Here is a 23469-nt window from a genome sequence, read left to right on the forward strand (position 1 = left end):
TGAAATGTAGCACATGATTTAATGAGAACATGTAATAGAAGGATGAGACCTACCCAGGTGACTCAGGAAAGACTTTCCCAAGAGGGTGCAATTGAGCTGAGAGTTACCAGGAGGAGAGAGGAGAGGAAGTAGGGGAGTGGAGAAGGGGGAGGGGAAGGGGAGGAAAAAGGAGAGGAGCACCTTTCTTTTCTTTTCAATTTTTTAAAAAGTTGATTTATTTCGAGAAGGGAGAGGGACAGAGTGAGAGAGAAGGAGAGAGATAGAGAGAGAGAGAGAATGAATCCCAAGAAGAATCCCAAGTGCAGAGCCCAATTCAGGGCTTGAACTCACAAACGATGAGGTCATGACATGAGCTGAAGTCAGACCAGCTGAGCCACCCAGGCACCCCAAGGAGCACCTTTCAGTAAAGGGGCAGCACCTTTCAGTAAAGGGGGAACAGCTTCTGAAAAAGCTTTGTTGTGAAATTAAGCATGATGGGTTAGAGCAATAGTTCTCAACTGAGGACATTTGTTAAGGTCTGGAGGTATTCTGAGTTGTCATAATACAGGTGGGATGTGCTACTGGCATCTAATGGGTAGAGTCACTACTACACTTCCTATAAAGAGGAGGACAGCTCTCCACAGTAAAGAATTATCCAAGCAAAATGTCAACAGTACTAAATGTGAGAAACCCTGGTTGCAGTATTGTTTCTCAAACATTTTTTTACCTCAGTAATATTTACCCTGTTTGCTTGTGATATACTCTATTTTCTGTTCTGTTTTCTGATGCTGGTCTCCATTCACTAAGTTTAATTCATGATACACTATTAAGTTTCAATGTGCAGTTAGAAAAATCCTCTATTAAAGGAACTGAAAGAAGGTGAGTGGTTGGAACCCAGAAAGCAAGGTGAGGCAGGCTGGGGTGAGACTATTTCCTAGAGGCCATATTAAGGATTTTGGTCCTTATCCAAAAAGGAAGACACTGAAAGCTTGTGAGCAAGGGGATGACATAATTAGATTTTTATTACCGTACACAGGAGTACTGTCCAACAGAAATACAAGGGATGCCACATATATAATAGTAAGTTTTCCAGTATCCTCATCTTTTTAACAAGGTAAAAAAGAAATGAGTAAAATTAATTTTTATACTATGCTTTATTTAACCCAATAGATCATTTGAACCTGCAATCATATTATGCATCACTTGATGCTTGCATGAGTTATAAATCCCTTAGTTAATGAGTGCTAGTATTGATCAGTATCAAGGCATTAGTCTTTCCTCATTACCTACCCCAAGTTTCCCTGGAAGGCAGTTTTTTTGCCTTTTTAAAGTGTGTGTGTGTGTGTGTGTGTGTGTGTGTGTTCTGGGCTTAAAAATCTACCTATGTTCCACTCACCATGTTATTCCACGTCTTTGCTTTGTGACATGTTAAAATCAGACATGCGCTTACATGGTACAGATTTCCTGACCACTCTGGGCTCTGCCTCACAGCTGCAGTTCACCCATCAGTCACTCTGCCTCAACAGGAACAAGCATTACCATATCTGGAATGATCTTTCCTATTGTTACATTTTACAGCATATACAACTAGGAAACAAAACATCTTTTTTAAATGTGTTTGTTACAGAAATTATATATTTCATATGTTTCATGCAGATAGATTAAATATGTATATATATATATGTGGAAATAAAATGGGATGACACAGTATAAATTGCTCTGAACCCTTCTTTTCCCACTTAACAATAGCTGTCGCCATCTTGCTATGTTATTCGGGCACTCTTTGGCATCTGTATCTATCAGGGGTGGAATGAATTCCTCATCCCTTCATCTCAAATTGCTTCCTGCCTTTTTGCTATTCTAAACAACTCTGCATAAACATTTATGTTAGTGTTTCTGCCCTTGTTTTGTTATTTTTTTTAAGAATAAGATTTTAGAGGAAAATATTTCCATGTAAAAGGTTATGCAAATGTTAAGGGTCTCAATACAGTCAAACTGCTTCCAGAGAGGTCAGCTGGGTTCTCCTTCCCCAGCAGTCTGCAATGCTGGAGTGCCAAAACGCACACCTGTCCAATCAAACGCTTTGTCTTTGCCAATTTGATAGAGGAGGAAGTGTCATTTCATCTTTGTATTAATTTGCATTTATTTTATTACAAGCAAATCTGCATGAACTTTTTTTCACGTGTATATTGGTGATTTGTATATATTTGTGCATCTTTTATGCATGTCTTTAGTCCATTTTTCCTCTCAGAAAAATCATCTTTTTCTCATTCATTCATAAATGATCTTAATATATTAAGAATATTAACTCTCAATAACATATGTTTTAAATATTTATCAGCTGATCATTAACTGGGGGAGACAGGAACTTGGGTGATATTTTCATTTATTATTTATGTCTTCAAGTCTGTCAATCTTTTTATGTAGCTTCTGACTTAATATCACATGAGCAAGTCATTATTCAATATAGGTTACATAAACATTCATTAATATTTTGTTATATTACTTTTACAGTCTCATTTTCAATATTTAAATATTTAATCTATATATACTTAATTTGATACAAAGTAAGAATATAATTTAATTATTTTCCAAATAATTAACCTATTAGAACAATATACCAAAAGTATAATCGATTCTTTGTTCACTGACTTGACTTTCCAACTTTATTACATAGAAATGTTCTACTAAATGAAGTAATATAGGATTGAGTTAAAGGGGAGGATACTTTGACAGCTAAAAACAGTAGTAAGATCTCTAAATATGAAACAGATGTCCAATTTTTCTAAAACTTTGTTAGGCAATGTGTATGCAATTGCTAAAAGCCTCAATTTTTTTAATGTTTATTTATTTTTGAGAGAGAGAAAGTGAGAGAGAGAGAGAGAGAGAGAGAAAGTGTGAGTGGGATGGGGGAGAGAGGAAGGGAGACAGAATCCAATGCAGGCTCCAGGCTCTGAGCTGTCAGCACAGAGCCCAATGAGGAGCTCAAACTCATGAACTGTGAGATCATGATCTGAGCCAAAATTGGAAGCTTAACAGACTGAGCCACCCAGGTGGCCCAATAAAAGCCTCGATTAAATGTGAAATTAAAGTATAAAATAAATTTCCAAAGTTATTTCTTATCTCTCAGTTATAATTTCTAGTTCTCTCAGTTTACTTGAAACAACTTTTATGAAGCAGAGGAAATTGGGAAGAAAATTTGCCAGTGTTAAGCTTCAGCAGGTAATTGAGTTTCTAACTTTAATGGTATCTTATTAACTTCCTTGAAATATTAATCAAGAAAAGTCGAACATCAAAATTCTTTTCGTGATAAAGGAGTTCTTGTTGCTCTTAGTAATGACCCAAATTTTAACTAATGGAAAAATTTTTAACTTTTTATTATGGAAATTTAAAAACACACACAGAAGTAGAGAGAATAATATGATAAACCTACTTATACCCACCACCAAGCTTCAATAATTTTTAAATTCCTACTTTTAGGGCTCATGTATTTCCTTAATTACAAAGCCACCATCACCTTAACATAATGTAAAACATTTTCTTAAATCTTTAATAATCACTATTCTTCACAAGTCCCCCATTGGTTTTTTTTCCCTTTTTAAAAATTTACGGGATGCCTGAGTGGCTCAGTCAGTTAAGCGGTCAACTCTTGATTTTGGCTTAGGTCATGATATCAGGGTTATGAGACCAAGCCCAAGCCCCTCATCAGGCTCTGGTGCTGGGTGTGGTGCCTGCTTAAGGTTCTCTCTCTCTCTCCCTCTACCTCTCTCCTCCTCCCCATCTGCGCACACATACTTTTTCTCTCTCTAAAAAAAATTGCATATGGATTTTTGACTCAAATAAGGTGCATACATTGCAGTTTACTGATATATATCTTGTCTCTTTATAGATTCACCTTCAATATTCTGGGTTTTTATCTTTGTATTTTTTTTATTTTTGTTTTGCTAAAGAGACTGCTATTTTGTCATACAGAATTCCTACAATCTGACTTCTGATTGCATCTCCATAGTGAGATATAGAAGAAAGGTAAGATTCAGATTCAATTTTCGGTGTGTATGCCATGACTGTTTTATGGGTAATTTTGTATATTTCTATCAGGAGGTGCATGATATCTACTGTCTCTATTTTTTAATGTCAGTAACCATTGGTAATCATTACAATACAGTACGGGTAGTATTCCAATTCTACCATTTCTTACTCTTTATTATCTGGCATACGTATAAGAAGCTTGGTTTCATCAATTGTTTGACTACTGTAACATACAGATAATACTGGAAAGTCTGGGCAAATATTTGGATCACTCTGTTTACTAGCTTTTAAAATAATGGGTTCTTCTCTAGCATCCAGAAATCACAATTAATTCTGAGTTTTGCATATTTGATACATCTAATGTTTCCTTTCCAGCTGATTATCCCATCTTTGTTCAGTGGGAGCTAATTCAGGTTAACTATTGAGTTCTTTTGTTATTAACAGCCTGTTTGGTAACTTCTGTTCTATCAGGTACAACATGTGCCAAGTTTCCCTTGTACGTTTCTTAAATCAGATCCAGCATTCAGTCATTCTTTAAAAAGCCTAGTTTCCTTAGTTGGTTAAATGATACTTCACAGAGCCAATCTGGGTGCTGATGGGAATCAACTGGCCTGACAATTGTTTCCTGGCTTTTTCACAGGACCAATTTACAAAATATCTGTTTTATTAAGAGATATATTGATAGTGCATACTGATGCTTCTATTTCAAATTCAGGATTATATATTTATATCAGTATCTCCTTTCCTTCATGATGAAAAGCCTTTTAATGATGTCAGTATGATGAAAGCTTTTTAGTGAGGTCAGTATAATTATTTGCTCTATCACACAACACGTAAACAGTCTCAGAATAACCATAGCACCACTGCCACCCATAATATAATTGAAAATAACATTTACACATGTTCTGCAGCTCTTTCTCTCCTTAGAGTACATCCTACTTGTAATGTAGTTAGATTACTGAGTTTTAAAGTCATTTGGGATAGTTGTCTCCATGAGATTAGGTCAACTGAAGATAGAATTAAATTCATCATTTTAAGATATTGCTTTTTGGGGCACCTGGGTGGCTCAGCTAATTGAGCATCCGACTCTTGATTTCAGTCTAGGTCATGATCTCAGGGTCACAGGATCGAGCCCTGCATGAGGCTCCACACTGAGCATGAGGCTTGCTTAAGATTTTCTCTCTCTCTCTCTCTCTCTCTCTGTCCCTTCCTCTCTCTCTCTCCCTCTGCTCCTGTCCCCTGTTTGTGCTTTCTCTCTTAAAAAGAAGAAGAACGGGGCGACTGGGTGGCTTGGTCGGTTAAGCGTCCGACTTCGGCTCAAGTCATGATCTCACAGTCCGTGAGTTCGAGCCCCGCTTGGGGCTTTGTGCTGACAGCTCAGAGCCTGGAGCCTGTTTCAGATTCTGTGTCTCCCTCTCTCTGCCCCTCCCCCGTTCATGCTCTGTCTCTGTCTCAAAAATAAATAAACGTTAAAAAAAAAAGAAGAGACATGGCTTTTTCATTAAATTTTCTTTTATGATAATGTAAAATTTTTTAACTTTCCAAAGTCAAATCATCCAAATAAGGTATATTTAAAGAGATCTGTCTCTTCCACCCTATTCTTTCCCCTCCCATTATAAGTAAGCTTTTTTTTTAAAATTTTTGATTTTATGGTTATATTTTCATTGTTTGTTAATAAACATTCATATCTCCTCTTTTTGAAACATTAGCATACTTTTACCACCTTGTTGTTGTCTTCATCAATATATCCTGGAGATCATTCCATAATGATACAGAAAGGGATTTTTCATTCTATTTAAATGACTTAATTGTGCAGATATGCAAGTTTAACAACAAGCCTTACTGATAGATATTGGGATTGTTCTTAGTCTTTTCTATTACCCCTGGTGCTGTAATAGTTTTGTGTATCTTTTCAAATGTTTTGCCCATGTTTTGGTCTTAATAAATTTCTACAAGTGTAATTGCTGCATCAAACATAGATAGTTTTGTTAGATATTGGAAAATCCTCCTCCACAGACTGTCTACAATTTTCACAAGGAATATATAAAAATGTCTATTTATCCATAGCCTTTTCAGTCAAGTATGCTGTCAGACTTTGGAATTTTGCCCATCCGATGGGTAAAAAAAGGTCTAATGGTACTTTTAATTTGCATTTCTTTTGTCATAAATGAGGTTAAACATTTTCCATTTCATTTTCTATTTCTGTGAACTTTCTATTCATTTCACTAGCACATTCTTTATGGAGCATTTGGTCCATTTTCAGAAGGTCTTTATATTTTAGAGATTATTAGTCTGTGTCTGTGATTAACTGCAAATATTTTCCCAGAGGTTTTAATTTGTCTTTTTGCTGTGTTTAATCAGCTATACAAACTTTTTTAGTTTCCCAGAATTAAACTAAACACTCTTTTCTTTTATTGCTTTTAGAATTTTGAGTAACATTTTGAAATATTTTTGCAAATTCCAGGTAATAGAAAAATTCACTCATGTTTCCTTCTAGGACTTGCAATGTTGTGTAGTTCTTTCTTACCCCCTGCATTTATCCATTTGTATTTCTGACCCATTTGGAAATTAATGTGATATATAGGAAAATTATTGAGATAATAAGTAATGTGAAAACAAAGATGGGTGTAAAACATTTTTGATAATCTATAATTTTAATGATCTCTTTATTTTCTCCATTTATCTACTATACCTATTCGTTTAGGGGGAAGAAAAAAATCATGTTCTATAATGTAATTCCATGATTCAGTATCTCTTTATTTTTATTATATTAATTCAACAACTGGCCAGACAATGGATGAGCTTAAGCCAAAATAAACTCGCTATAAAAAAGAAAGATGCAACATTTTTGGCCTATCTGATAATTTCCAGAAACATCTTAAATATATTATCACTAATATCAGCATTTCCATTTTTCTATGTTTACCTCATTATAATAGGCTGACAATTTTTTTAAACATTCCAAACACCAAAAATTGCTCAAGCAAACATGATGACAGAGTTCTGAAAACTGTTTTAAGAATCAGAGGTATGCTCTGGAGCAAAAGAGTTGGTGATTCACATATACATAGCAACCCATATTTGACTGATGTACCTTAGGTACGTTAGTGTGCGAAGTACAGAAAAATGTGTCACATGAAAATTGAAAGCGATTTCAAATTGTTAAAAATACATAGATCCGTTTTCAGACTTTCTTCTTATTATGCTACCTACTATTGCTGTTACCACACTGTTTTAATTATTGCAATGTTATACATATTTTAATATCTGGTTGAGATCATAAAATGGAGAGGAGTCAGGACTTTCTCTATTTACTTGGACTTCCCCAGCTGGACACCCTTCTCTAGAGCACAGTTAGAACAAACACTTGGCAATGATGTTTTATGGCTCATTATGATGTGTATTGTAATTTCTAATATTCTCTAAGAGGAAGTATAACCATGGATGGTGGGCAGAATAACTCCTCCCCTGCAAGATGTCTATGTCTTAATCCTCCAAACCTGTGAATATGTTACATTATGTGGCAAAGGGGAATGAAGTTTGCAGATATAATTAAAGTTACCAATTAGCTGACTTTAAAATAGGAGGGTTATACTAGATTACGTAGGCCCATGTAATCAAAGAGGTCCTTGAACATGAAAGTGGGAAGCAGGAGCGTCAGTGTCAGAGGGACGCAGAGTGCTCATGTTTCAGCTGGCCATTGCTGACTTTGAAGATGGAAGGGGACCATGAGCCAATGAATGTGGGCAGCTTCTAAGAGTTAAAAAAATAAAGGAAAGGGATTCTCCTTTCAGGCTTCCAGAAGGAACACAGCCCTACCCACAACTTGATTGTAGTCCAGTGAGACCATATCAGATTTCTGACCTCTAGAACTTTTATGTAATAGTTTGTATTGTTTTAAGCCAGCAAGTTTGTGGTAATTTGTTACATCAACCATAAAAAACTAATGCACCATGGAAGTCTAAGCATCCCGTAAATAACACATTAGGACACATTGTATTAAATTATGATTTTATTTGGATTGAGTTATTTGTTTATTCATAGGAATCCCCCAAATCTAGGAAAGAAGCTATGCGAACCCAGGCAAAAATTAGGTTATGATTTTATTCTTAGAATCTTCTTTCTATTCAAGAACTATTGATAGAGATCCTGCTATATGAAGAACACATTTTAGTTACCTCATCTGTGCACGTATCTGTATGAACACATACATACTCACATAACTAAGTTTTCATAGGTTCCCAATATTATCTCATGCACTCCACTTATAGAAATTTATGCTATAAACTTACCTTCAACTGATTCTTGCTATAAAACTTGCCTTTCCTGTCTTTCATTCATCATCCACTCAGTCAAACATTTATTGAATACCTACAGTGTTATGGGAATGTGCTTATTCAGGAGATTCAGATGTGTCCCTCTGTATCTTCCCCTCTCAACTTTGGAATGCAAAAAACTCATGAGATCAACTACATTAGTTGCTGATACTAATGGAAGTGCATTGTGTTTAGTGGGTGTGTTTTAATGGGGGGGGGGAACATTTGCAGAACACTCCAAGGGCAATAGGCAACACTGAACAGTTTCAGCAGTGTACTAATAGTCAAAACATTATGGCCACCATGTTGAGAATGGATTGGAGGGAGACAAGATTGAAAATATGGAGACTGGGGTGCCTGGGTGGCTCAATCGGTTAGGTGTCAGACTTCAGCCCAAGTCATGATCTCAGGGTTTGTGGGTTTGAGCCCTGCATCGGGCTCTGTGCTGACAGCTCAGAGCTTGGAGCCTGCTTTGGATTCTGTTCCTCCCTCACTTTCTGCCCCTCCGCCACTCACACACACACACACTCTCTCTCTCTCTCTCAAAATAAGCATATTTTTTTTAATTTTAAAAAATTTAAAAAAAAGAAAATATGGAGACTAGTCAGAAAGCAGTGGAAGATACCTAGAGGGAGAGATGCCTAGGATGCTGGCTGCAAGAATGAGGAGAAGCATTTGGATTCTAGAAAACTTAGAAGTTAAAACTAACAGGAATAGTTGGTGGTTTGGTGAGAACAAATAAAGAACTGAGGATCACAATGAGTGACTGTTTGGATGGTAGTAGCAGATCTAGATCTGGGGAATAATGGGAGGGGAAAGCACCCTTCTGGAGAAGATCAGATGTAGAAGAAGACACCTGTTTAATTGGAATGGAGGGTGGTGACTAATCAATGTTGATATTATCATGGGTGCTAATGTCCAAAAGAACTTTTATAGGTGGGGTTTAGAAACAATTCTGTGGTTTTGTTTCCTAACTCAAAGGAATTAGAAATAACAGAAATTTCAAATCAAGATGGAGAACTTAAGACCAACTTAAAAAAAAGGTCAGAGCAGGTATGGAGGTCTCTTGGGAGGAGAGGTGATTTTTGGAGCTCTTCATATCATTCTGTAGAGTTAGAGACCCATCTCATCTGCTTGTTAGATAACGCCAGTGTATACTTATCCTCACATATGGGCCATAATGTAGCCCTGGAAAAAGCAGTGACCTGAATTATCTTTAATGAGCCACATGATCCAGGAAAATGCAGACTGTTTTCCCAGAGCTATTGTGATTGACTGCATTCCCAGTGCATTAGTGACTGAAGTCCCCTATTTGGTTTTGGTTGTACAGACACTGCTGAAATGCATCACTGAAGCCTAACCTGGAACTTGTAAGAATGAGTGCTACCCAGGCAACAAAGAAGAAAGTAAATGCAAAGACAGTCTTGAAAAAAGTGAAACGATGTGTCTTCTCTCACTCACCTGATGCCTATTCTGAGGTAGACTCATCTCAGATTGTTCACTGAGGTCTTCACCATGAAAAAGTATGATTTTTGTGCCTGTCTATTCTGAAGATTCCTGAAAAGACCTAATAGGTTGCTGGGTTTTTCCAAATATAATTTGCTCTGGAGACACTGTGAAAGAAAAGAATTATTGATCTGAACTAATAACATAAAGACTGTGAGAAATCCCAGAGAGACTGCAGGCTGTTGCGAATTGGTCTGGGAAGAGTTGGGAATCCCCTTAGGACCAAGGCAGCCTGACAGCAGCAATGAAGTATAGATTGGAGCAGATTTTTTAAGCTCTGCTCTTGTCTTATCCTTCATTGCCTTTGGATAATCATTGCCTGCTCCTTTACATCAGAAATCATACGTAAATACAAAGGCCTATGGATATGGATGTCCTTTTTTTTAAAATTTTTTAAATGTTTATTTATTTTTGAGAGAAAGAGAGCACAAGCAAGGGAGGGGCCGAGAGAGAGGGAGACACAGAATCCAGAGCAGGCTCCAGGCTCTGAGTTGTCAGGCACAGAACACGATGTGTGGCTTGAACTCTTGAGTTGTGAGATCCTGACCTGAGCTGAAGTTCGACCCTTAAATGACTGAGCCATGCAGGTGCCCCTGGGTGTGAATATTCTTAGAGCAGCCTTAGCCTTTTGAGGGTAAGGAGAGGGTGTAAGTATAAGCTGCCCAGTCACTCTTGCCTACTCATTAATCCAACTCCTTTCCACCAAACCCCCAGGGCTGAAAATTTATAACCCTAAAGGATTGTCACCTAGTGCTGCCCCTAAGAGTTAGAAGTAAATGCTAAAAACAGGGCTATTGCCAAATGGAATGGAGCAAACTAAATTAGTCTGAGGGATTCTGTGGTGCCCAAGGCTCTACAGTTTATTCCTGTAATCCCTCCCTCATAACCACTGCCTGACCTTCAGTCCTTCCCTTATGTATCATAGACTTTTCACACTGTGGGTGTGGACCCATTAGTGGATAATTAAATTAATATAGTGATTAGTTACTAGTATTTTTCAATAAAATCAAATACAGTACAAAATACCAGAGTGCATGGCTCCTCATAAAATACACATTATTTTGTAATATATATAAAATAAATATACAAGTATCATTTTGTAAATCTATATCAAATGGGTCGTGAGAGGTAAAATGTAATTCTTAGTGTAGAATAAAATCAAAAAATTTTAAAAGCCTCTGCAAGGCTGTTATCCCCAGGGAAACATGACTTCACTGAGAGATACAAGCTAAAATATAAAGATAATAAACTGAACAAAAATAACTGTATGATGAAGAACTGTTGGAGCAGATAATCCAAATATGCATAAAGAATATACTCAAATGGGGGCACCTGGGTGGCCCAGTTGGTTAAGTGTCTGACCTCAGCTCAGGTCACGATCTCATAGTTCGTGGGTTCAAGCTCCGCGTCAGGCTCTGTGCTAATAGCTCAGAGTCTGGAACCTGCTGCTGATTCTGTGTCTCCTTCTCTCTCTGCCCCTCCCCCATTCATGCCCTGTCTCTTGCTCTCACTCTCTCTCTCTCTCTCTTAAAAATAAATACACATTAAAAAAAATTTTTTTAAAAAGAATATACTCAAATGGAGAATGAGGATATTAGGAGTGTTACATGGTTCTAAGAAGAAAGAAAAAAAATAAGGTGAAATATGAGGTGTGAAAGTATGGTAGGTGAATAAAGAATACCAGTTGGTAATTTGTAAAACACTGAAATAGCAGACTGAGGACCTTTCCCAAAAGACAGCAGGAAAAGAAAATGAATGGGGACATATAAACAAAATAATACTTGGGAATATTAGAAATATAAGGAAAAGCAGATGAGTAATAGATACTGGATGGATATTTTTAAAAATATAAATTAAAAAGTATTTGATAAGGAAAATAAATTTTCCCAATTTAAAGTAGGATTAAAAAGACGGCTTTTTAAAAATGAACCATTGGGACCTCATCAAGATAAAAAGCTTCTGCACAGCAAAGGAAACAATCAGAAAAACTAAAAGGCAACCAATGGAATGGGAGAAGATATTTGCAAAGAACATATCTGATAAAGGGTTAGTATCCAAAATCTATAAAGAACTTATGAAACTAAACACCCAAAAAACAAATAACACAGTGAAGAAATGGGCAAAAGACATGAACAGACACTTCTCCAAAGAAGACATCCAGATGGCTAAAGGACACATGAAAACTTCTCAACATTACTCATCATCAGAATAATATAAATCAAAACCACAATGAGATTCCACCTAACACTAGTCAGAATGGCTAAAATTAACAACTCAGGCAACAACAGATGTTGGTGAGGATGTGGACAAAGGGGAACACTTTTGCTGTGTTGGTGGGAATGCAAACTGGTGCAGTCACTTAGGAAAACAGTGTGGAAGTTCCTCAAAAAATTAAAAATAGAACTACCCTATGACCCAGCAATTGCACTACTAGGTATTTATCCAAAGGATATAGGTGTGCTGTTTCAAAGGGGCACATGCACCCCAATGTTTATTATAGCAGCTCTATGGACAATAGCCAAAGTATGGAAAGAGCCTAAATGTCCATTAACAGATGAATGGATAAAGAAAATGTGGTGTATATATATGTACACACACACACACACACACACACACACAATGGAGAATTACTTGGCAATCAAAAAAAATGAAATCTTACCATTTGCAACAAAGTGGATGGAACTAGAGTGTGTTATGCTAAGCGAAATTAGTCAGAGAAAGACAAATATCATGACTTCACTCATATGTGGAATTTAAGATAAAACAGATGAATGTAAGGGAAGAGAATCAAAAATAATATAAAAACAGGGAGGGAGACAAAACATAAGAGACTCTTAAATACAGAGAACAAACTGAGGGTTGCTGGAGGGATTGTGGGTGGGAGGAGGGGCTAAATGGGCAAGGGGCATTAAGGAGGATACTTGTTGGGATGAGCACTGGGTGTTATATGTAGGGGATGAGTCACTGGATTCTACTCCTGAAATCATTATTGTATTATATGCTAACTTGGATGTAAATTTTAAAAATAAGTAAGTAATTAAATTTTTTTTTAATTTTAAAAAGAGGACTTCATGGGGCACAGAATAATGGATAAAACCCTACACTTGCACAAAGTATAGTAAAATGTAATAACACCCAAAAAAGAAAATCCTAAAAGTTTCCAGAATGAAAGAGCAGATATATTACAAAGAAACAAGAAGTACATTGAAAAGAAAGAAGCATGACACAGTATAATATTATTTCTGAGGTGTAGAAAGAAAAAGTCTGTGATTACAAAATTTTATATTTACCAATATGTCATTTAAATCTGATGGAAAACACATCCTTACAAGACTTGCTGAAGTCCAACGTTCAGGGCCTTCTTTAGGGAAAGCACTCAAACAAAATAAAGCTGATCCCAGGAGGATAACTGAAGACATTCAGACATTAATGTACTGAAATCACTTTTTGAAACATATTGCCATCTAAAAAATAAGGACAATATAAATTAAAATACACCTGAAACAAACTAGAACTAAAATTCTAAAAAATAAGAAGAAACAATGCATGAGAGAATATTTATCTTTTGCACGGAAGATATAGATAGTCAAGAAATAAATATAAAATGGAATTTTTTTTTTAGAAAACTACAACTTACCAAAATAACCCCAGTGGAGATAGATAATCTAAATAGATAATTTTTCATAGAAGAAATAAAAATAGTAGTTAAAGAGACCACACCCCCAACACACAAAAGCACGTGGTCCAGAAGGTTTCACAAGAGATTCTATCAATTCTACTTTTATGAAACAATTAAAACATGACCCCAAAACCTGACAGACATTTCCCCGTAAAAAATACAGACTAATCTCACTTAAAAATAGTGCTGCAAAATTTTTATATGACTTGTATATTAGCAAACAGAATCCAACAACACACTAAAGCATTATTATCATGTTTAAATAGGGTTAACTCAAGAAATACATGTGTGTTCCAACATTAGGAAACACTTAATGTAATTCATCATTATAGTCAAGTAAAGGGGAAAAAAATATCATCTCCATAGATACAGGAAAGACACTTGACAAATTCAATATTGAATTTTATTCATTTTAAAACACTCATTAAAATAGGAATGAATGGAAGATGTTCTTAATATATTTTCTACCTATCTACCTATATATCTTATCTATTCAAATGCTCGTATCTTTGTTAATAAGGAAGCATTCGAGACTGTCCTACAAAGGTCAGGAAAAGGCTAGCCACTAGTTCTCCTGCTATTAAACATTGTGTTAGGGGCGTGTCTCAGTCGGTAAAACGTCCAACTTCGGCTTAGGTCATGATCTCGCGGTCCGTGAGTTCAAGCCCTGCGTTGGGCTCTGTGCTGACAGCTCAGAGCCTAGAGCCTGTTTCGGATTCTGTGTCTCCCTCTCTCTCTGACCCTCCCCCATTCATGCTCTCTCTCTGTCCAAAAATAAATAAATGTTAAAAAAATTAAACATTATGTTAGAGTTACTGACCAATCAAATTAGACAAAAGTATATGCTATAGACTAATGTTTGTGTCCTCTTAGAATTCTTATGTCGAAACTATAATCCCCAAAGTGATAATATTTGAAGATGGGACATTTGTATCATGAGGGCAAGCTATCACGATGGGATCACTGGCCTTTTGAGAAGTGACAGAAAACTTGTTTCCCCCTTCTGTCTCCACAATGTAGGGATATAACAAGGAAGAGGGCTGTCACCAGGAACCAAATTGACTGGCACCTTGATCTTGGACTACCCAACCTCCAGAACTGTGATAAATAGATTTCTGTTGTTTAAGGCATCCAGACTATGGTATCTTGTTTCAACAGCCTGCACTAAGAGTATGTATGGTATGCTACCATTTATTTAAGAAAGTGTTGAGTTTGATAAGTAAGTTCTTTATAGATTTTGGATACTAGCCCTTTATCTGTATGTCACTTGCAAATATCTTCTCCCATTCCATTGGTGTCCCTTCAGTTTTGTTGATTGTTTCTTTTGCTGTGCAGAAGCTTCTTTTCTTGATGAGGTCCCAAAAGTTCATTTTTGCTTTTGTTTCCCTTTTCTCCAGAGACATGTCTAGTAAGAAGTTGCTGAGGCCAAGGTCAAAGAGGTTGCTTTCTATTTTCTCCTCTAGGATTTTGATGGTTTCCTGTCTCAAATTTAAGTCTTTCATCCATTTTGAGTTTATTTTTGTGTATGGGTAAGAAAGTGGTCCAGGTTCATTCTTATGCATGTCGCTGTCCAGTTTTCCCAGCACAATTTGCTGAAGAGACTGTCTTTTTTCCATTGAATACTATTTATTGCTTTGTCAAAGATTAACTGGCCATACATATGTGGGTCCATTTCTGGGTTCTCAATTCTGTTACATCGATCTAAGTGTCTGTTTTAGTGCCAATATCATACTGTCTTACAACTTTGCAATACAGCTTGAAGTCCGGAATGGTGATGCCCCCCTTTGGTTTTCTTTTTCAACATTATTCTGGCTATTCTGGGTCTTTTCTGGTTTCATACAAATTGTAGAATTGTTTGTTCTAGCTCTGGGAAGAATGCTGGTGTTATTTTGATAGAGACTGCATTGAATGTATAGCTTGCTTTGGGTAGTATAGACATTTTAACAATATTTAAGAAACAAAACAGATGAACATTGGGTAAGGAAAGAAAAAATAAGATAAAAACAGAGAGGAAGGCAAACCATAAGAGACTCTTAAATACAGAGAATAAACTTAGGGTTGCTGGAGGGGAGGTGGATGGAGGCATGGGCTAAGCATTAAGAAGGGCACTTGTTAGGATGATGATTGGGTGTTGTATGTAAGTGATGAATCACTGGGTTCTACTCCCGAAATCAAACTACACTGTATGTTAACTAACTTGAATTTAAATAAATAGATTAGGTACTCTAAAAGAATAATTAAACAAATTAAATAATCCTGTGTAAATTACCAAAACATGGGGTTTTATACTCTGGTGATCTGGCACACTATTTCCTACTTCACCTCTTGGACTTCTTAGAATAAAAAAAAAAAAGGAAAGTGGCTGGATACATAATTTTTAAAGCAGTTAACTGCAAGGGAATGGAGGGAACAGGACAAAGAGATAAAATCTAGACCCACATGATTATAACCAAGTGGTCATTGATTAAAAAAGCATAGGCAATTCAACGGAGGAAGGTTACTGTTTTCAACAAATGGTGCTATAGTATAATTGGGCATTCATATGCAAACAGATGAATCAGAACACAAGCCTTTCACATAAATGAACTAAATATAATTTTACTATCATTCCCAACAATTGCACTCTTATGACTTTACCCAAATAAATTACGTCCATACAAAAATCAGTACACAAATACTTATAGTAGCTTTACTCATAATTGCCAAAAACTGAAAGTAACCAAGGTATTTTTCAATAGGTGAATAGGTAAACTGCGGTAATACATGCAATGCATTATTTTTCAGAGATTTAAAGAAATTAGTTATTGTGGCTCCTGGGTGGCTCAGTCAGTTAAGTTTACAACTCTTGGTTTAGTCTCAGGTTATGATCTCGTGGTTTCATGAATTGGAGTCCATGTCAGAGCCTACACTGACAGCACAGAGCCTGCTTGGGATTCTCTCTCTTCCTCTCTCTCTGCCCCTCCCCCACTTGTGCTGTCTCTGTTTCTCTCAAAATAAATAAATAAACACAAAAATGTTTAAAAATGAAAAAAGAAAAATTAGTTATCAAGTCACGAAATGAAATAGAGACACCTGAAATGTGTATATTAAGTCAAAGAAGTCAGTCTGAAAAGGCTGCATACTGTATAATTCCAACAATATGACATTTTGGAAAAGGAAAACTATAGACAGTGAAAGATCAGTGGTTTCCAGGTTTAGAAGAAGAGAGAAGGGCTGAAAGGTAGAGCACAGGGGACTTTTAAGGTGTAAAACCATCTGTGTGAAACTTTAATGATAAATACATTCTATTATGCATTTGTCAAAACCCATAGAACTGTACAAAAGGGGTGAATCATAATGTAAGTAATGCTTATTAATTAGTTATTAATAACATATCACTATTCATTAATTATAATGCACCACACTCATGTACCATGCTATTTAAAGAACTTAATAATAAAAGAAAATGGGGGAAGGCATATTGGTTGAGAATATGGAACTCTGTGCTATCTGCTAAGTTATCCTGTAAAGCCAAGAATGTGCTAAAAAAAAAAGGTAATAATTTTTACCAGTTTTATTGAGATGTAATTGGTATATAACAATTTTATAAGTTTAAAGTGTGCAAATATAATGATTTGATGTATGTATATATATGAAATGAATATCATAACAATTTAGTTAATATCCATCACCTCATACACTTAAGAACTTTTAAGATCTACTGTTGTAGCATCATTCAAATATACAATATTGTTAACTATAGTTATCATGCTGTACATTAAATCCCCAGAACTTATTTATCTTATAACTGGAAGTGTGTACCTTTTGACCACCCCACCAATTTCCCCAGACCCATACCTCCTGCCTCTGACAACCACCAATCTATTCTTTGTTTCTAGGGATTTGGCTTTTTAGATTCCACATATAAGTTAATTCATATAGTATTAATCTTTCTGTCTGGCTTATTTCATATAGCATAATACTTCGAAGTCCACCCAAGTGTCACAAATGGCAGGATTCCTTTTTTATGGCTGAATAATATTCTTCATGCATTCATCCATTGGTGGAAACTTAGGTTGTCTCCATGTCTTGGCTATAATGCTGCAATGAACATAGGGGTGCATATATCTCTTCAGGACAGTAATTTCTTTTCCTTCAGATAAATATCCAGAAGTGGAATTGCTGGATCATATGACATTTTCTCTATTAATTAATTTTAAAAGCAATTTTAATTATATAGAATATATAATTATAATCAAATTATATATTATATAATTAAATTGTATTTAATCATAATTAAATTATATGTACTTTATTAAATTATATATTGATTAAATTATGAACAGAATTTAATTTATAATTACAATTACAAATTTGTAATTTATATTATATACAATATAATTATATTTAATTAAATGATAATTGAATTATATTATTAATACATTATTGTTATTAATAATATACTATTAATATGTTATAATTAAATTATATATGATTATAATTAAATTATATGTTATATATTATGCCATATAATACATATTACATATGATAATTTATAATTATATTTAACTAATTATATTATATATTATATATAACATATAAAATATTATAAATATTTTTAAGTATTTTAATTACTAGATAGTCTGTTAAGCATCTGACTTCGGCTCAAGTCATGATCTGGTGGTTCATGAGTTTGAACCCTTCACTGGGCTGTCTGCTGTCATCACAGAGCCTGCTTCAGATCCTCTGTTCCCTTCTCTCTATGTTCCTTTCTTGCTTGCACACTGTGTCTCTCAAAAATACATAAACATTTAAAAAATTATTTTAAAAAAGTGAAATGAATGTGTATGGGTCACCCTAAGTGACTTTAAAATATAGTAATTTGACTACATAAGCCTAGTGAATAAATCATAAGGATAAAATAACTGCAAAAAAAATCTTAAGTTGTTTTAACAATCATATTGTTGGTGTTATAATAGATATTGTTCTTCTGATGCTGTTGTGTATGTAATGTAGGATTCAGCAAGTAGTTATTACTTGATAGACTAATTCTATCAGGCCTAGTGTTATTGATAGTTACAATTCTCAGTGAGAGAAAGAACATATATGTAATATTTTTAAAAGTTTAATAAAAAACAAAATTCTGTGGTTCTGAATTAGAATAATAAGAATTAATTACATATTCCTAGCTTTATGGAAAAATTTGAAAGTAATAATCAACTCAGTGTAAGTAATATGCACTCCTAGCACCCAGAATATAGCATTTTACTCTAAAAAGAAGCAGGGTTCCTCAGGGAAATGACTGATTTTTTAGCGACAGAAACGTACATGATAAGTGTGAATATCACAATGAAAAGAAAGAAGCTATCAAAACCTACTATAACTGTATCAGAATGATTTAGGAGCCAAATTGAAGGGTCCAAGAATGGAAAAGTATCAATAATGAACATAATTTCAGTGGCTAGAAACATATCAAATATATTTAAATCCATGAGTTCATGACGACTTTTCTTAAAAAAGAAAAAAAAAAGAATAAAAAAGAAAAAGGAAGTGATTCCTGTTTGAGGAAGCCAGATATCCTGGTTAATTTTATGTATTAAATTGAATGGGCCACAGAGTAACCTATTTGCTCAAACATTATTTTGGGTGTACCTATAAGGGTATTTTTGTATGAGATTAACCTTTGAATTGTTAAACTGAGTAAAGGATATTGTCCTTTCTAATGTGGGTGACACTCATACAATCAGTAGAAGGCTTGATTCGAGCAAAAAGTCTGACCCCCCTGAAGAATGAACTTCACTTGCCTGACTGCTGAGCTGGGACATCAGTCTTCTCTTGCCCTTGGACTAGAACTTAACACCATCAGCAGTTCTGGTTCTCAGGCCTTCAGACTCTGATTGGAACTATACTACTGGCTTTCCTGGTCTCCAGCTCACTGTTTGCAGATCTTGGGACTTAGCCTCCATACAGGTAAGCCAATTCCTTAAAATAAATCTCATATACACAAATACACACTCTATTGGCTCTGTTTCTCTGGAGATCCCTGATACCAGGGGACCACCTCAGTACTTTTAAAAACCTGTAAATAAAAAGAATCAAACTGTAATCCACCTTTGTATATGAATGGTATCAGGTGTTTTTGCAGCCCTAATGACTTCATGGATCTAAGAATTGATCACCAGAGACAGACAGAAAAACCGTGTAGTATGTGACTCTTGATTAAAGAGGAAAATACCACCTTCGAAGAACTCTTATCAAGACCTTAGATCCAAATATTAATTCGTAGCAAATACACTGACAAGAGAAACCTGTTAAATGGCATCACAGGGATACAGTCTGTAAAATGCCAACTATGAGATAATCTATAGGACAACCAATACAGCTTTATCTACAGTAGGGGGAAAAAAAGATTGCAAGAAAAAAAAACTATGAAGAGAAAACCTAAAGATTAAAAATATTTTTAAGAAAAAATTATAATGGGTGGATTTTATTTGGACTTTAGTTTCAAAAAGAAAACTAAAAATAAATAATGAGCAGAGGGGTGCATATATCTCCTCAGATGAGTGTTTTTGTTTTCTTTGGATAAACACCCAGAAATGGAATTGTTAGATCATATGGTAGTTTTATTTATTTATTTATTTATTTTTGAGGAGCCTCCATACTGTTTTCCATAGTGGCTCCACCAATTTATACTCCCGGCAGAGCATGATGATTATCTTTCTCTACATCCTTATCACCACTCGTTATTTTTTTACTTTTTGATAATAGCCAGTTTGACAGGTATGAGGTGATATTTTATTGTTATATGCCTGAAACTAATAGGCTATTGTATGTCAATTATACTTAAATAATGAAATGAAATAAAATAAAATAAAATAAAATAAAATAAATGATAACCTGCAAGTTTAAACTCTTCATGCTTGCTGATTTAATAATTGTGTTTATTTTTTATTTTTTAGAGATACTTTCTAAAATATTTATTGATAAAATAATTTAATATTGGAGATGTTGCTTAAAAATAATGTTAGAAGAGGGAAGGTGAGTGGGAGAGGGAAACAGAAGCTGATAATTGCAAGGTTTGTGGTGTATCCAGGGCACTTAATAATTTTTTTCTGTGAGCTTTTAGTATGTTTTAAAATGTATGTGTTACACATTTTTTATTTATATTCCTAATGCATAGGAAAGAACAAGTGTTATCTGAGCTATTTTTAAAAACAAATCTAACATTTGTCCAGTGATTTAAAAAAAAATGTACTCACAAAAGAGAAAGAGAATAGTGCAAAAAAACGGGGATAGAAGCCAAACTTTGATTTGTGGATTTAATGTTGGAGCCATAAAAATATTTTATATGATTATAAAATAAAATTCAATCAAAAAGAAATCATTAAAAAACTAAAAATGAAACAAATGAAGCTAACTCAGTCTCCAGTTGGTGGCATAATCATGCAGGGAAGGTCTATTGCAAATGACTTTAAGATGCAGTAATTTTATTTTATAATCTCAGTGGGAAACAATCTAAGAATAAACCATTTTTGGTAATCATGTTTTGGGTGGTAGCAATGGTATTGTTCTAAAACTGGTGTATTTGTAATCTTGGATAGAGTAAATGAGTAATTATTAATTTTTTGTCACTAAAAACTGAGAATTTGGGCATGGGGGAAAATAGATATGATGTAAATTTAATGAGGGTAAGTAAATACTCAGTCCTGAAGTTGATTTGGAAGTAATAGTACAAATATATAATGCATTTTATCATATAATGTATTTTTTCTTGCTCCAGCCATGAAAAGTCCTAGAAACAATGACCAGTATCGACAATGTAATTAGGTTCTTATTGCTGCTATAACAAATTACCACCTAATGGCTTAAAATAGTGCAAATATTCTGTTACAGGTCTGGAGGTCAGAAATTCAAAATCAGTTTGACTGAGCTAAATTCAAATTGTCATCAGAGCTGGTTCTAAGCTCTACGAAAGGAACCAATTCCTTGTTTTTTCCCACTTTTATAGGCTGCCTGCATATAATGTATCTTTTCATACTTGTATTATGGTTATGTGTTTTAAGTCTTAATCTTTTAGAGATACATTGTGAAATATTTATGGTTAAAATGACATGAAGGATTTGTTTCAAAGTAATTTTAGTAGTTGTGGGGTGGTGGGCATGAGGAAGTTAAAGGTGAAATAATATTGGCAATTGGTTGTAACAGTTGAAGTAAGATGGTGGTCTATTTGTTTTATTTTACTATTTTCTCTGTTTTTAACTTGATGGAAAGTTTGCATAATAAAAAGTGTTTTACAAAAATCTTTAGTTATAAATAAATGTTCAGTATGATTCTTAGGTTAAGGTAACTACATTGAAACAAATACATTCAGAAACAAAAGAATGCATAGCTTAAATTTTAAACCAGATGAAGAAAACCTAATCTGTCCAATGGAAAATAGGATAGAAGAAAAATAAAAGTAAAACAAATAAAAATTATTAAATAATAAAGCAGGATGAAATGCTAATATAACACAAATAAGTGGAGCAAATTCATGCGAGAAGAAATAGAGAATCTGAATAGACATATATCTATTCTAAAAATTGAATCAATGATTGATAACCATCTGAAACAGAAGGCACAAGACCCAGAAAGGTTCACTGGTAAATTCTACCAAATATTTAAGAAAAAAATTATCAGTTTACTGCAATCTCTTGCAGAAGATAAAAACAGAGGAAATACTTTCTAACTCATTTATGAGTCTAGCATTACCCTAATACCAAAATTAGATAAGAAAAATAAGAAATTACAAGAAAAGTACACACCAATATCTCTCATGAATATAGATGTAAAAATTCCCAAGAAAATATTAGCAAATTAAATTCAACAATGTAAAAAAAGAATCCCACACCATGTCCAAGTGGGATTTGTCCTGGGTATGCAAGCTTTGTTCAACATTCAAAAATCAGGTAAAGCAATCTATTGCATCAACAGGCCAAAGAAGAAAAATCATACATCCATACCAATATATGCAGAAAAAGCAGTTGACCAAGTTCAACACCCATTCATAATAATAATAATAAAAAAGCTCTCAGTAAACTAGGACTAGAGGGAAAATTTTTCAACTTGATAAAGAATATCTACAAAAAACTTACAGCTAATATCATAGTTAATGGTGAGAAACTTAAAGTTTTCCCACTAAGATCAGGTTAAGGCAAGAATGCTTCCTTTCACCACTTCTTTTCATCATTGAAGTGGAAGTCCTAGCTAATGCAAAAAGAAAAGGTAGAAAAAGTGAAAAGATTGGGAAGGAAGAAATAAAATTGTCTTTGTTTGCAGATAACATTATTGTAGATGTCTATGTAGAAAGTTTGAAAGAAGTGACAAAAAACAAAAACAAAAAAATGGGGGCTAAAAAGGGATTACAGCAAGGTTTCATGAACCAAGTTAATAGAAAAAAAAGGATGCAAAAGTCAATTACTTTCTTATATACCAGCAGTGAACAAGTGGAATTTGAAATTAAAAATTCAATATCATTTAAATTAGCACTCCCCAAAATAAAATACTTAAAAATAAATCTAATAAAATGCACGAGCTCTATAAGAGCAAAACCAAGAAATTCTGACAAATGAAATCCAAAAAGAAATAAATGGAAAAATAATCCATATCATGGATAGGAAGATTCATTATTTTCAACATGTCAATTCTTCCCAACTTGATGAAGGTATTCAATGCAATCACAATAAAAACCCTCAGAAACTATTTAATGAATATTGAAAAGTGCATTCTAAAGTCTATATGGAGAGGCAAAAGACCCAGAACAACCAACACAGTGTTGAAGAAGAACAAATTGGATAACTGACACTACCTGACTTCAAGACTTACTGTAAAGCTACAGTTATCAAGACAATGTAATATTGGTGAAAAAACAGACAAATATAGATCAATAGGAGAGAATAGAGGGCTCAGAAATAGACCCACATAAATGTAGTCAACTGTTCT

Source organism: Prionailurus viverrinus, chromosome D2 (genome assembly GCF_022837055.1).
Source record: "Prionailurus viverrinus isolate Anna chromosome D2, UM_Priviv_1.0, whole genome shotgun sequence".
Classification (NCBI taxonomy): Eukaryota; Metazoa; Chordata; class Mammalia; order Carnivora; family Felidae; genus Prionailurus; species Prionailurus viverrinus.